Consider the following 14,110-nt stretch of genomic DNA (forward strand, 5'->3'; position numbering starts at 1 on the left):
TGACGTTGTCAGAACTACTTCCCACATTATTACAGGGAGAGTATCTCACTAAGAGACCACCGAACCCAGAAGCTTCTAAAGGAGTGGGGTACAATCCCAACCTCTTCTGTGAGTTTCATATGGGTGCACCAGGGCACTCAACTGATCAGTGTTGGCAGCTCAAACACCAAGTGCAGAATCTGATTGATCGAAAAGCCATCATATTGGACAGTCCAGTAAACCAAGCGCCACAACAAAATATCAATCAGAATCCTCTACCTACCCATAATAGAGGAGGAAATGGACCTACAGTGAACATGATTATGAGAGAGGAATCCGATTTCAACCCTTCTGTGTTAATAGCTCCTATAGGGTCGAAGGCTAGAGTCCACCTAACCAAGAAGCCGGCAGTACCAATAGTCAACGCTCTCCCCCGATACACTGACAACCCCACCTCATTACCACTACAGATGTCTAGCATGACCCTCTATCCCAATAACCAATCTACAAGTTCCATTGCTCGACCTCCGCTCATCATTCCATACACATCTCCCAACCCTCAAAACTCATCTTCTCGCCCACCTCTTCACATACCATATGCTTCATTCTCGCGACCACCACTAGTCATTCCTTATACCCCTTTAAATCCTACTCAAACTATTACCACACCTTCATCAAAATCATTACCCCTCATCCTCCATGTAAAACCTGAATCACCCCCAATCACAATACACTCTCCCAAACCCTTCCCATATAGTTCTAATCAGGCGGTCCCATGGAGCTATGAAACAAGTATTGTTACCTCAAAAGGGGTAGAAACAATGGAAAAGGCTATGGTAGCAGACATTAGTCACGTGACCAAGACTGAGGCACTGGGAAGGACAGTGAGAGTCGAAGAAAAAATGGAAGAAGTGGTAGAAGAGGATGCAGAAAAGAGGAAAGAAGAGGGAAATGACAAAATGATTGAGGAAGACAGGTTAGGGCAAGGAAAAGAACCTAAAGTGACAGACCAAGAGGCTGCAGACTTCATCAAACTCATCCGCAAAAATGAGTTCAATACGGTGGAACAGCTAAACAAGACCCCAGCACAGATTAGTATCTTGGGTCTCCTGTAAAACTCAGAGGAACATCAGCAGGCACTGTTGAAAGTCTTGGGCAAGTCACACGTACCGACAACCATTTCACCTGCACAATTAGAACAGACAGTGGGACAAATCATGGCTCCCAACCAGATTGTCTTCACGGAAAGTGAACTTATCCAAGAAGGACGTGGACACATCGAGCCACTAAACATTATGGTTATGTGCAAAGGTATGATAGTCGCCAGGGTACTAATCGATAACGGCTCGGCCCTCAATGTCTGTCCTTTAGAGACCTTTCACAAGTTGAATGCGGATTGGTCTCATGTCAAGTCTAACAACAAAGTAGTTCGAGGATTCGATAGCTCAAGAAGAGACTCTCTTGGAGAAATCGATTTGCCGGTCACTATTGGCCCTTGTACTTTTGAGGTCATGGACATACCAGCAACGTTCAATCTTCTACTAGGAAGGCCATGGATTCATATTGCAGGGGCAGTACCGTCTTCTTTACACCAAAGGGTCAAGTTCATAATGGGACAAAACATGATATCAGTTCTAGCAGAGAACTTAATCCCAGCAGGCCGAACTCCAGATGTACCTTTCATAGACATAGAGATGACAAAGGACAAAGCAATGTACCACTCGTACCAATTCACGATCGTCAACCAAGTCGAAAAGGGAAAAGAGAAAGCAAAAGCAGAGTTGTCAAAGACAAACTTGATGATTGGACGGGTAATGAAGGAAACTGGCTACCGACCCAAGCAGGGTTTAGGACCGGGTGGAAAAAGCAGAACCACTCCAATTATCGCAAGCAAGCATACTCCTTACTTCGGTCTCGGTTTCAAGCCTACAAAAAAGGACATTGTCGATATGAACGACAAAAAGAAGGAACTTCGGTTAGCAAGACGACAAAATCGAGAGCCAAATGTCTGGAATCTGGGTAAGGTTCCCCACATCAGTGTCAATTTTCCTAGGTCGCAGGCCAGACCCAATAGTCTATCAGAACCACCGCCAACAAAACCAATAAGGAAGTCGAGAATGGTAAGTTTCAAACCTATGCACGTTCAAGAAGACTCAATCGTCGAGTCCCAATCATCCTTCATAGAAGGCATTGACATTTTGTTCAATGGGGATTCCGAGGAAAGTCCATCGGAGATCGCTCCAAAATCCATCAAAGTAGAAATCATTACCAGCCAAGGGAATGAATCACCTTTTCCCACCGGCATTGACTGGGCATCAGTCGTCATCCCACCGAGTTTGGGAGGGACTGTGCCTCAACCTGACAACAACAAAGATCAATTGGAGATCATGGTTATCTCCGAATCACCAATCGAATCATCCAACAAATCACTTTCACATCTCATTCGTCCCCTTAGAGAAGGGGAGACTCTGAACAATTGGGAGGAATTCCCCCTAACCCTTGAGGCTACCATAGCCTCCAAAAAAAAAAACGCCGTTAGGCGACATTAGTTTGTCCGAGGATCATAACGAGCCCTCGTCCTCGGGTAAAGACTGTTTTGAGGGCTCCCTATCTTTACTAATGCATGATTGTTCTTCTTATTTCAGATGTTTGGAAAATAGTACTCAAAAACCAAAAAAATCAAAAATTCTTCAAAAATCAAAAAAATCAAAAAGTCTTCAAAAAACAAAAAAATCAAAAAGCTTTCAAAATCTCAAAAAAATTGATATATTCCAAAAATCCAAAAAAGAGTTTTCTCAGAATTTAAGGGGTTTGTCTCAATCGGATGGACCTTTGGACAGAACAGAATATGAAAAGGACGAGTATGACTTCGAACTCGAACTCGAGTTAGATCTCATGGGAATTGAGGAAGAGTCTGAGGACGAAGTGGAATACCCTCCTAAAGAAATCAAGGACCTGTTAGAACGACATGAAAAAGGTGTTCAGCCAAACATTGTGGATACAGACTCGGTCAATCTCGGCACTGAAGATAACCCACGTGTTGTGAAAATCGGAGCCTTGTTAACCCCTCAGCAAAAAGAAGAAATGTTTAAGCTATTGCGTAATTATCAAGACATCTTCGCCTGGTCCTACAAAGATATGCCTGGCTTAGACACAGATCTCGTTGTTCACAAACTACCGATCGCTCCTGGGAGCAAGCCGATCAAGCAAAAATTGAGAAGACTCAAGCCAGAATGGACACTCAAAGTCAAAGACGAAGTGATGAAACAGTTCCAAGCAGGATTTCTCGCGGTCTCCACGTACCCTGAATGGCTAGCCAATGTCGTTCCGGTACCAAAGAAGGACGGGAAAGTAAGAATGTGTGTCGACTATCGGGATTTGAACAAAGCCAGTCCTAAGGACGATTTTCTATTACCTCACATCGACACTCTAGTCGATAGCACAGCGGGGCATGGTATGTTCTCATTCATGGATGGTTTCTCTGGATACAATCAGATAAAAATGACAGAAGAAGACCAAGAGAAGACAGCATTCATTACACCCTGGGGTACTTTTCATTACAAAGTCATGCCATTCGGGCTTAAAAATGCAGGGGCAACCTATCAACGTGCAATGACGGCTTTATTCCACGATATGATCCACAAGGAAATGGAAGTCTATGTAGATGATATGATCGCTAAATCAGGCATAGAAGAAGATCATCTGATAAATCTCAAGAAACTGTTCGACAGGCTAAGAAAGTACAGCTTAAGGCTCAATCCAGCAAAATGTGTCTTCGGGGCAACATCAGGCAAACTATTGGGTTTCATTGTCAGTAGAAGAGGCATTGAGATAGATTCAGCAAGACCAAGTACATTCTTGAAATGAAAGCACCGGTATCAGAAAAGGATGTCCGAGTATTTCTGGGTATAATACAATATATCAGCAGATTCATCGCACAACTCACGCCTATCTGTGAACCAGTATTTAAGCTACTCAGAAAAGATATGCTGAAAGCATGGAATCAGGATTGTCAAGAAGCCTTCGACAAGATAAAAAAATATTTGCTCAATCCACCAGTTTTGGTTCCTCCTACGCCAGGACGACCCTTACTGATGTATATCTCGGTGCAAGAAACGTCTATGGGCTGTGTACTAGGGCAACACGATGAGTCAGGTAGAAAAGAGCAAGCCATTTACTATCTCAGCAAGAAATTTACTGATTATGAGGCGAAGTATTCGGCACTTGAGAAGACTTGCTGCGCACTGGTATGGGCATCTCAACGACTACGACACTACCTCCTTAGCTACTCGACCATGCTCATTGCTCGAATGGACCCGCTCAAGTATCTCTTCGAAAAACCAGCACTGACAGGTCGTACTGCAAAATGGCAATTACTATTATCTGAGTTTGACATCACCTATGTCACTCAAAAGGCCAAAAGGGCAAGCCATCGCCGACTACTTAGCCGAGCATCCATTGCCTGATTATGAACCATTGAAGACAAACTTTCCTGACGAAGCCATATTGCTCACTGAGATTGAAGACGATGACGAAGAACCGGGTTGGAAAATGTACTTTGACGGGGCAGCAAATCAGAAGGGAAACGGAATAGGGGCAGTCTTGATCAAACCAGATGGGTCCCACGTGCCAATTGCAATCAGACTAAAGTTCCAATGTTCTAACAACGAGGCTGAATACGAAGCGTGCATAGCAGGGTTGAAAGCAGCACTGGATCTCGAGGTAGATGAGATCGATGTTTTCGGAGACTCGAGCCTAGTAGTTTATCAGACAACTGGAGAATGGAAGACCTGAGAGCAGAGATTGATTCCTTACCACGAGTACCTCGAAGAGTTAAGCTCAAGCTTCAACAGGATTTCATTCACATATATGCCGAGAGCTAAGAATCAATTTGCTGATGCACTAGCTACGCTTGCTTCTATGATTAGTATCTCGAAAGACTTAGTCATTGATCCTATTGAGATAGGGATTCAAGATGAGCCAGCTTACTGCCTACCCGTCGAAGTTGAAGAATCTGAAGAAAAGCCTTGGTACTCAGACATCAAAGCCTATCTCGAAGACCGAACTCTCCCATCAGATGCCACGTCTAATGATCGAAGGACTATTCAGAAGTTGGCAGGCCAATTCTTCCTGAGCAATGGCATTCTGTACAAGAAATCACATCATGAAGTCTTACTCCGATGTGTGGCAGAAATAGAAGCAAAACGACTTATCGAAACCGTGCATGGTGGAGTCTGCAGACCTCACATGAATGGTCACATGCTTGCTAAGAAGATCATGAGAATGGGATATTACTGGACAACAATGGAAAGTGATTGCTATCAACATGTCCGTAAATGCCATCTCTGCCAGATTTATGCCAATAAGATCAACGCGCCACCTTCAGAGTTGCACAATATGACTACTCCTTGGCCCTTCTCACTCTGGGGCATGGACGTTATTGGACAGATTTCGTCAAAAGCTTCAAATGGGCACCGCTTCATCCTGGTCGCTATCGATTACTTTACAAAATGGGTAGAAGCAGCTTCTTATGCAAATGTCACCAAGAGCACTGTTCTGAAGTTTGTTAAGAACAATATCATCTGCCGTTACGAACTTCCCAGCGGATTGGTAACAGACAACGCTAAGAACTTCAAAAACAAGGACATGATCAAGATGTGCGAAGACTTCCAGATCACTCATCACAACTCTGTACCTTATAGGCCTAAAATGAACGGAGCAGTTGAGGCTGCCAATAAGAATATCAAAAGAATCATCGAAAAGATGGCAGTCACTTACAAGGATTGGCACGACATGTTGCCTTTCGCCCTTCATGCTTACCGGACTTCATTTCGAACCTCAACTGGGGCAACTCCGTATTCATTGGTATATGGAATGGAAGCAGTCTTACCCGTCGAGGTTGAGATTCCCTCCCTCCGGATCTTAAAAGAAGCAGAGTTAGATGAAACAGAATGGGTCCAAGCTCGATTTGATCAACTAAATCTGATTGAAGAGAAGCGCCTTGCAGCCATTTGCCACGGACAGATTTATCAAAGACGAATCGCACGGGCTTACAACAAGAAAGTCAAACCCCGGAATTTCTCACCAGGAGACCTTGTCTTGAAAAAGATTTTACCTATACAAGAAGATGCTAGGGGAAAATTCAGACCAAACTACGAGGGACCATTCATTGTGCAGAAGGTGATGACGGGAGGAGCTTTGATCCTTATAGAGATGGACGGACAAGTTTTCCCTCAACCGATCAATGCTGACACCGTTAAGAAGTACTACGCCTAAGATTTGACCCTGAGATGACGAAAGGCCATCTTTGCTATCCCAAACAAACTATCTAACCCTAGTCAACCCCTTTGAGCCTTCACGTTCATTTCTCAACTAAGACTGGGGGAAGTCAACGACAAAAAAAAAAAAAAAAAAAAAAAAAGACAAAAGAAAAGAAAGTCAGAAAGTCAAAACATCAAGTACTCCTGGCCCGCATGAGGATAAACTGTGAACGGCTAAAAATACAAAAAAATCAAAAAAATCAAAAAACTCGGACACTTGATCTGAGCTCGACCCAAATCTCCAGTCTAAACAAGTTCGAGAGACGTTGGGAGGAAACATAGATCACATTTTCGAAACAAAAATAGACGAACCCCATGTCTAGCCCACTTTAGATGAATTAAGACCCAGACCTTAACCTCTTTTGTACCTTTCCACTACACTTAGCCTTAGCCAACACTTCGTCCCACCAAAAGTCTTTTCGGATCAGGGAATGTTCTAAGGCATCATAACGACGGTGGTAGCATAAATGATCTTGTAACTTGATCCGGACCTCAAGTCTTACTAGTCGTTGGAAGATTCGAGAGGGGAGTCCAGGTCGAAAATTCGAAAAAAAAAGAGTACTCGAGGTGTAGAGTAATCGATCTCGCGGCTCAACTTGAGTTGTCGAGCCACGAACAGTCGTCAACAAACTCGAGAGGGGAATCTAGATCTGTTACTCAAGAAAGAGTGCCACTACAAGAGTAGAGTCGCCGATCTCGCAGCTCAACTTGAGTCACCAAGCCACAAAGACACAGAGGCTCCAAACAAGATTTGCAATGTAAAAATCCAAAAAAATACAAGCATAGTCTGAAAGGGCATAGTGAAAACCTGAAAGGGCGCTATGAGTAAAAGAATCAGACTATGGCAAGATCAAAACCACCGGCACGATGAAAACCCAAAAAGGCGTCGATGCGCAAAAATGTGGAAACCGAGTCTGGTTAAAACCGTAACTGGCACCAGGGGCATTAAGGGAACAAAAAAAAAACAAAACAAAACAAAAAAAAAGGCAACTCCTGGCCCGCATGAGTATAAACTGTGAACGGCGAAAATTTTCCAAAATCCTAAGTCCCATTGCTCGATCGATATTCACCCAGTACTGGGGCACTGGGGATGACTCTAAACAGAGCCTGAGAACTGCTGACATCTATATCCTCAGTAGTTGGCAAAAACACCAATATCATTGAGATAACAAAGGTTTTTCGGAAATCTTCATATTTTGGATCTACAATATTTATTCGACAAAGACAAACCACCAAAAATTAAATATTTTCAAAATTACTATTTTGGCCAGTGATGAAAAATTTAGGACTTACTCAAACTGCATGTTTTTCAAAGAAATAGATACACCTGAGGCCAAGCAAATAAAAAACCTATTTTCTTTTGAAAAAAAAAAAAAAAAAACAAATCTCTCTTCCAAGGCATGGATTCGAGCAGCTTGCCTCATCACCACTACCTCAGCATCCAAAGCATCATGACTCACCAGGTAAGACGCGAAGGCATCAGAACAGGGACCCTAAGCAAGCCTCTCCTGAGATCACTCTCCGGGCCCATTGAGGGGAACCATTGTGGGTACATAACCTTGATCATGCTTATGAGATTCTAAGTGAAGATGAGTACATGCAAACATTTCTGAGGGGAATTGGGCCAAAACCATTTGGATTGAAGTCAGAAGCTCCTCGAGAAACTGTCGTTGTTATCATAAATCATATTAACCTTGTTGAGATCCTTATGGATGTGAATTAGTGGCCCACCGTGTTTTCTAGCATTGTTTCAAGAGCAATGACTCTTGAGGTCGTATCAACAGGCTAGCAGAAAATTATAATGGAGCCCTTCAAGTGATGACAACAGAATTTCAAAGTCCCTCCACATCTGTTTTCGACTTGAAAGAGTTTCTTTGTAAGGTATTGTAAACAACATGCCGAAGGGATTAGCTTGTGTTCCAACAGCAAAACTCTCTCTTGGATCAGTAACAACTGTTCACAACCATATTGCTTGTGCTCCAACAACAAAATTTTCTCTTGGATCAGTGACAGCTATTAACAATCATATTGCTTGAGCTCCAACAACAAAACTCTCTCTTGGATCAGTGACAGCTGTTAATAATCATATTGCTTGAGCTCCAACAACAAAACTTTCTCTTGGATCAGTGACAACTGTTAACAATCATATTGCTTGAGCTCCAACAACAAAACTCTCTTTTGGACTAGTGACAGCTGTTAACAACCATATTGCATGTGGTCCAACAACAGTAAAACTCTCTCTTGGACCAGTGACAGCTGTTAACAACCATATTGCATGCTGTTAACAACCATATTGCATGTGGTCCAACAACAGCAAAACTCTCTCTTGGACCAGTGACAGCTGTTAACAACCATATTGCATGTGGTCCAACAACAGCAAAACTCTCTCTTGGACCAGTGACAGCTGTTAACAACCATATTGCATGTGGTCCAGCGACATCAAAACTCTCTCTTGGATCAATGACAACTGTTAACAACCATATTGCATGTGGTCCAACAACAGCAAAACGCTCTCTTGGACCAGTGACAGCTGCTAACAACCATATTGCATGTGGTCCAGCGACAGCAAAACTCTTTCTTGGATCAGTGACAGCTGTTAACAACTATATTGCTTGTGCACCAACGGCAAAACTCTCTCTTGGATCTGTGGCAACTGTTAACAATCCTATTGCTTGCACCATTGAGAATCAAATGCATCATTACAAAAAAAAAATCAAAAATCAATAAAAAAAATTAAAAAAATCTCGAAAAAATCAAAAAAATCGAAAAACAGCATTTTTGCAAAAGCTCAACTCATTTGTCCAAGACTTGTTAGAAAACTCCCGTTTAAAAGTTTTTATCTAAACTACCACAAATCCGAGACCTCACACGAGCTCCGCGCCACGAGGTCGAGGAAATCAAAAGGCTCACCCTGTCAAACCCTGTGCTTGGGTAGCCACTTCTTACCATCAAATTCATCAAATCAAATCAGTAATTTCAAAACTTGTCTGAGCAAAATCCTCGGGCCCGTACAAATCAGGGTTTCGTCTATTCTTTGCAGTTCTTTGCACGCAAATCCTGCAAAGAGGGGCAGTTGTAGACACCCAAATTTGAGCGGGCCCTCGACGCAAAGTGCCCCAAAAATAGCAAAAATCGGAATGGGCTCCCAAGCCCCTAGTTTGATACGAAACATTGCACTAAAGATAGTTGAACATAATTTTTTTTTTTTTAAATGCCCCTAGGGTAAGGGGGAAAACTACACGCTAAAAAAAAGGAAGTACCCTTTGTTATAAAGGTTTGAAATATTTGATTACCACAAACACAATAAATATTCAACTTTTAATTTTGACTTTTCATAGTGACGATATTGAGGCAGGCTCAAGAGAACAAAATATTTCCTTTAAGATTCATTGTAGAATCTACCATTTTTCGTCTTGGCTCATTTAGGAAAGCAAAAAATTTTTAGATCAATCATAGACAATACTCGTAACTTCTGAGTCCTTGCTTGGTTTAAGATGGGTACTGAAATGTGGTCATTCGGACTTCTGGTATTTCTGCTCGGACCGCCTTTTAACTTTTCAACTCAACATAGATTTTCTTTTATTTTTTGATTGCTCTAATTTTTGCCTAGATTACCTTTTCAGGTTTTCGATCTAGCGAGCTTGCTCTTTTGCTTAGATCGCCTTTTTAGATTTTCGATCTAGCGAGCTTACAATTTTTTAACTTTGCTTTGATTGTTGCTAATTTTGTCTTTTTGGATTTTCAACATTGCGAGCTTGCCTTAATTTTTGCTTAGGTCGCCCTTTCGGATTTTCAACCTACTAGGTTTTTTTCTCTACTATAATTGTTGCCAAAGCCATCTTTTTGGATTTTCAACCTTGCGAGCTTGCTTTAATTTTTGCCTAAGTCGCATTTTTGGATTTTCAACCTAAAAGTTTTTTTTTCTCTTTTTCTTTTTTTTTGAACTTCTAGAGTTACTCTCTGATCATGCTTTGCTACCTTCCTTGACTTTTTCACACGGCACTTAGGAGGATTTTCATAGGTAAGCTTAGGACTGGGCATAAAAAACAAAGGAATTTTGAGGCTCAAAAATCCAAATGCCCCTTGTGTGACATTTCTTTTATTTTTCTTTGAAATTTCTTCTCCATTTTGAAGATATTTATTTTTTTTTTTCGAATTTTTTTTGTGGGAAAATCTATTTTTTTATTTTGATGTGGTCGGGCCTGAAGTAACTTCTCAGGTTGCCTACGTACCCTAGAATGTTGGGATCAGACCAAAATGTACAAGTTTTCCCTCCCCTAGGTTGGGTAATCGGGCTGAGGAAGAAAAGGGCATTTTAAAAAAAAAGTCTGATGGTTAAATCCTTGACTTATAAGTGGCGAACTTTGATTTTCTTGTCAAACGCACGAGTGACTCTTCTCTGATAAGTTTAGAGTTGGTACAGAACTTCTAGGTTATTTTTTTTCAATCTGATTTAATTCTTCGTACCGATAACGGACCTAGTATGTTTTTAACAATTGACTTTCCATCAATACCTTGAGATATGGGATTCCCTTTCAACTGGTAAGACTGTTTCTGTACCTCCATAGTGTGAATGGTAGCTTCTCTGACCAGTACTGCCGCGATTGACACATTTTCTTAATGATTGTTTTGAGACTCTTATTAGCTGCTTCAACCACTCCATTAGTTTAAGGACGGTAGGAAGATGATTTGTCATGCTGGATCTTGAACTTTAAACGCAGAGTGATATCTAGTGTAACCTATCATCAGAAACTAATTTCAAAGGGACCTATTTCGACTTAAGATATTTGCTTGGATGAATTTTGCAACTCGAAAGATAGTGGAGATAGCATTGATACATTTTGTAACATCTTCTTTGATCTCATTGATATTTTCATTTTATGGAGGAATATCTATTACGTGTCGGATAACATTCAAACTTGCACCTAACATATCCTCATAGGGTCACGTGAACAAGTCTTTTGAAATTTCTGAGTAAATTCATTATCCCATTGTGTTCCTCTAGGGATTAAGATGGTTTCTATTTGAATTTCTTGAGAATTTTTTGCTTTGAGGTTAATAACAACCATTATTTTCTCGTTCAGGAAACAAATCTATCCTTGAAGTCAGATTATTAGTGAATCCGTTAATGCGCTCGAGGTATTCAAAAATTTCCTTTATTCAAATGGGGCGACAGACGCCGTTCTAGACTTGGCAAACTAACTCGACTCAACAGGAAAATAGTAGATTTGATCGAAAGAAGACATGACCTTGCTGGAAAAAAGGGACTCGAACTAACCCAAATGACTCATGAAAACTTAAGACAACTACCCACAACGGGCTTGATTAGGACTGAGGACTGAGACATTGCTTATAATCGACATGACTGAGGCATTGTGATCTTTAGGGAATAACTGTGTAATTTTGAAAGATCTTGGAGTCATTTCTGACGATTCACTTGGTGTTGACGTTCATTCTAATTGACCAGACTTATGACCCTAACAAAATGGTGAACGATTGAACTTAGGTACAATGATAACCTTATCAAAAGTAAATTCTAGTGTTACCCCCTTGACAACATTTTAATAAATCTTGAGATTTTATTGAATTCTGTGCATCAATCTATTAAACAATTCATTCATGCAATGATTATTCAGAAGGAAATTAATTTTATTGCATTCTAGAAAATTATTGACAAATAATGTTTTCATTGAATAAAAGCTTTTACAAATCTGATTATTTTTTGCGATCATTTTCTTTTCGGAAAAATATATTTTAATAATTTTCCAAGGTCCATGCAAATAATAGATTTTTTGTAAATCATTATTCCTTCCTTTTCTTTTATTTTGGAAAACATTTTCCTTCTTTCAAAATGAGTTGGGACCCGAATTAGAAAAGGGTTTGAATACCACTTTGATTTATCGTAATTGTTGGATCGAGTTGGACTAGGTCATTATGAATCATTGCCCATTTAAAATGGATTTTTTATTGGATTGGTGCACCCTGTGATATGGTAACCTTGAATCAGATTAAACAAAAAGTTTGGTTATCTTGAAGATAAAACTGTAAATTCCTGATATCAACATTTGTAATGTCCACTTCCGAAAAGTAATTCTGGAATACCCACGATAAGTTCGAGTCGTGGCCTATAAGAGAGCTTTCTAGACTCTAGGTTTACTATGAACAATGCATTTTATCTGGCCACCCTTGCCCAAGTACACCTATATATCTCTCGAGCGTATTCAATCGGACGATACGTGGTGACTTGGTTTGATATAGCATATAGGTGATAATCTAAGACTCCAACTCAAATCTCTGAAGTCAAAAGCAGTTAGTTTAATCTCCAGTTGAGAGGTGGCGCATGATGCTAAGCAAGGGCACTCTTAAGTCACCTCTCGTCTAGAATAAAAGTAGTCTATCCCCCTTGTACCGTAGTACATCGAGGCAAGATCTCACTTAGGCATTGGTTTTGACTAAGAAGTGTAATTGATGAATTTAGATTATCTTTGATATACCGTATAGGTACGAGTCTAGGGTTGTAGCTTTCATAAATGGCTTAGCATCCCGCGAGGGGACCAACCACGTACTAGTACTACGTTGACAATCGGGGCATGTAACTGTGCGTCTTACAATAGGTCAAAGGCTCAGGTCGCTCCAGTCTGGGTGGATCGATATACCTTTTAGAGTCACCTGATCAGACAGTACTGATGCCCTAGTTTAATATACCCTAAGGCACGTGACTGGAATTATGGTTTTCATGAATGTCGTCGTATTTCCGAAAAGACCGGGCCTTGCACTAGTGCCACGTTAGCTATATGGGACATGCAAGCGTGTAAAGCGATAAACGTGCTAGTGGTGTGTGCAAAATAGGGTGGGGTGTGCCCGGGGCCTTTTTCAAACTAATGGGCCCATGGGCCTGATCATACTATCACCACATGAATACCATATTTAACCAAAACAAATGCCAAACCAATCACATCATTAAGATCAAAATAGCATATGAAACATATATCTCAATCAAGATTATGGCACGTTAGATAAGTAATCAATACAAGGACAAATAATTGGTTCCAATCATTGGAACGAGCATATAATATCTGGTCCAAATCAAAGAGATTTTTTTTTTTTTTAATGTATATGGCTCAATCAAAAATTATTTTGGGTGACCCTAAACATGTCGATATTCTAAAGAATATTAGATTAAGAATGGAATGACAATCGTTGAGATAAGCGGTTATGATGATCTTTAAACAAATTGAAAGAAAAAAAAATTAGAAAACAAATCGATTTTTATTTTACCAAGCAACACACAAAAAACATCGGTTTTTTTTTTAAAAACGAAAGGAAACTTAAAATATATATATACTTTTTAAAAAACTATTAAAAATTAAAATAAAAAAAAAACACACCCAACAAAATATTTTGCCATACCAATCTGTTGACTATCAAAGAAAGAATTTACGAATATCGATGGTGTGTTGGTGTAACAATAGAAAAGCTTCATCTTCTTATTAGCCACACATCATGCTGTTAGTAATCCCTTGCTTAAAAAAATTATATGTTTTTTTTTTTTTTGGAACTCAATCTGGCTCGATGATTTTAACACAACTGCAAAACGATGGTTCTGTTCTATCAAGATTGGATACAACCCGAACCAAATCTATGAATTTCCTCCTTCAATTCGTCTAAAACCCAATTCATTTAAAAGGGATCCGAGAACAAAATAATCTCATTAATCAGTCGGGTCATCTTCAGTTTACAATGCCGTGTCCACACAATCTGTGTTGTTATTACAGCACTCAATCTGAAATCAAATCGAGAGAAAAAAAATA

The sequence above is a fragment of the Akebia trifoliata genome, chromosome 11 (genome assembly GCF_017979445.1).
Source record: "Akebia trifoliata isolate Shusen 1 chromosome 11, ASM1797944v1, whole genome shotgun sequence".
NCBI classification, from domain to species: Eukaryota; Viridiplantae; Streptophyta; class Magnoliopsida; order Ranunculales; family Lardizabalaceae; genus Akebia; species Akebia trifoliata.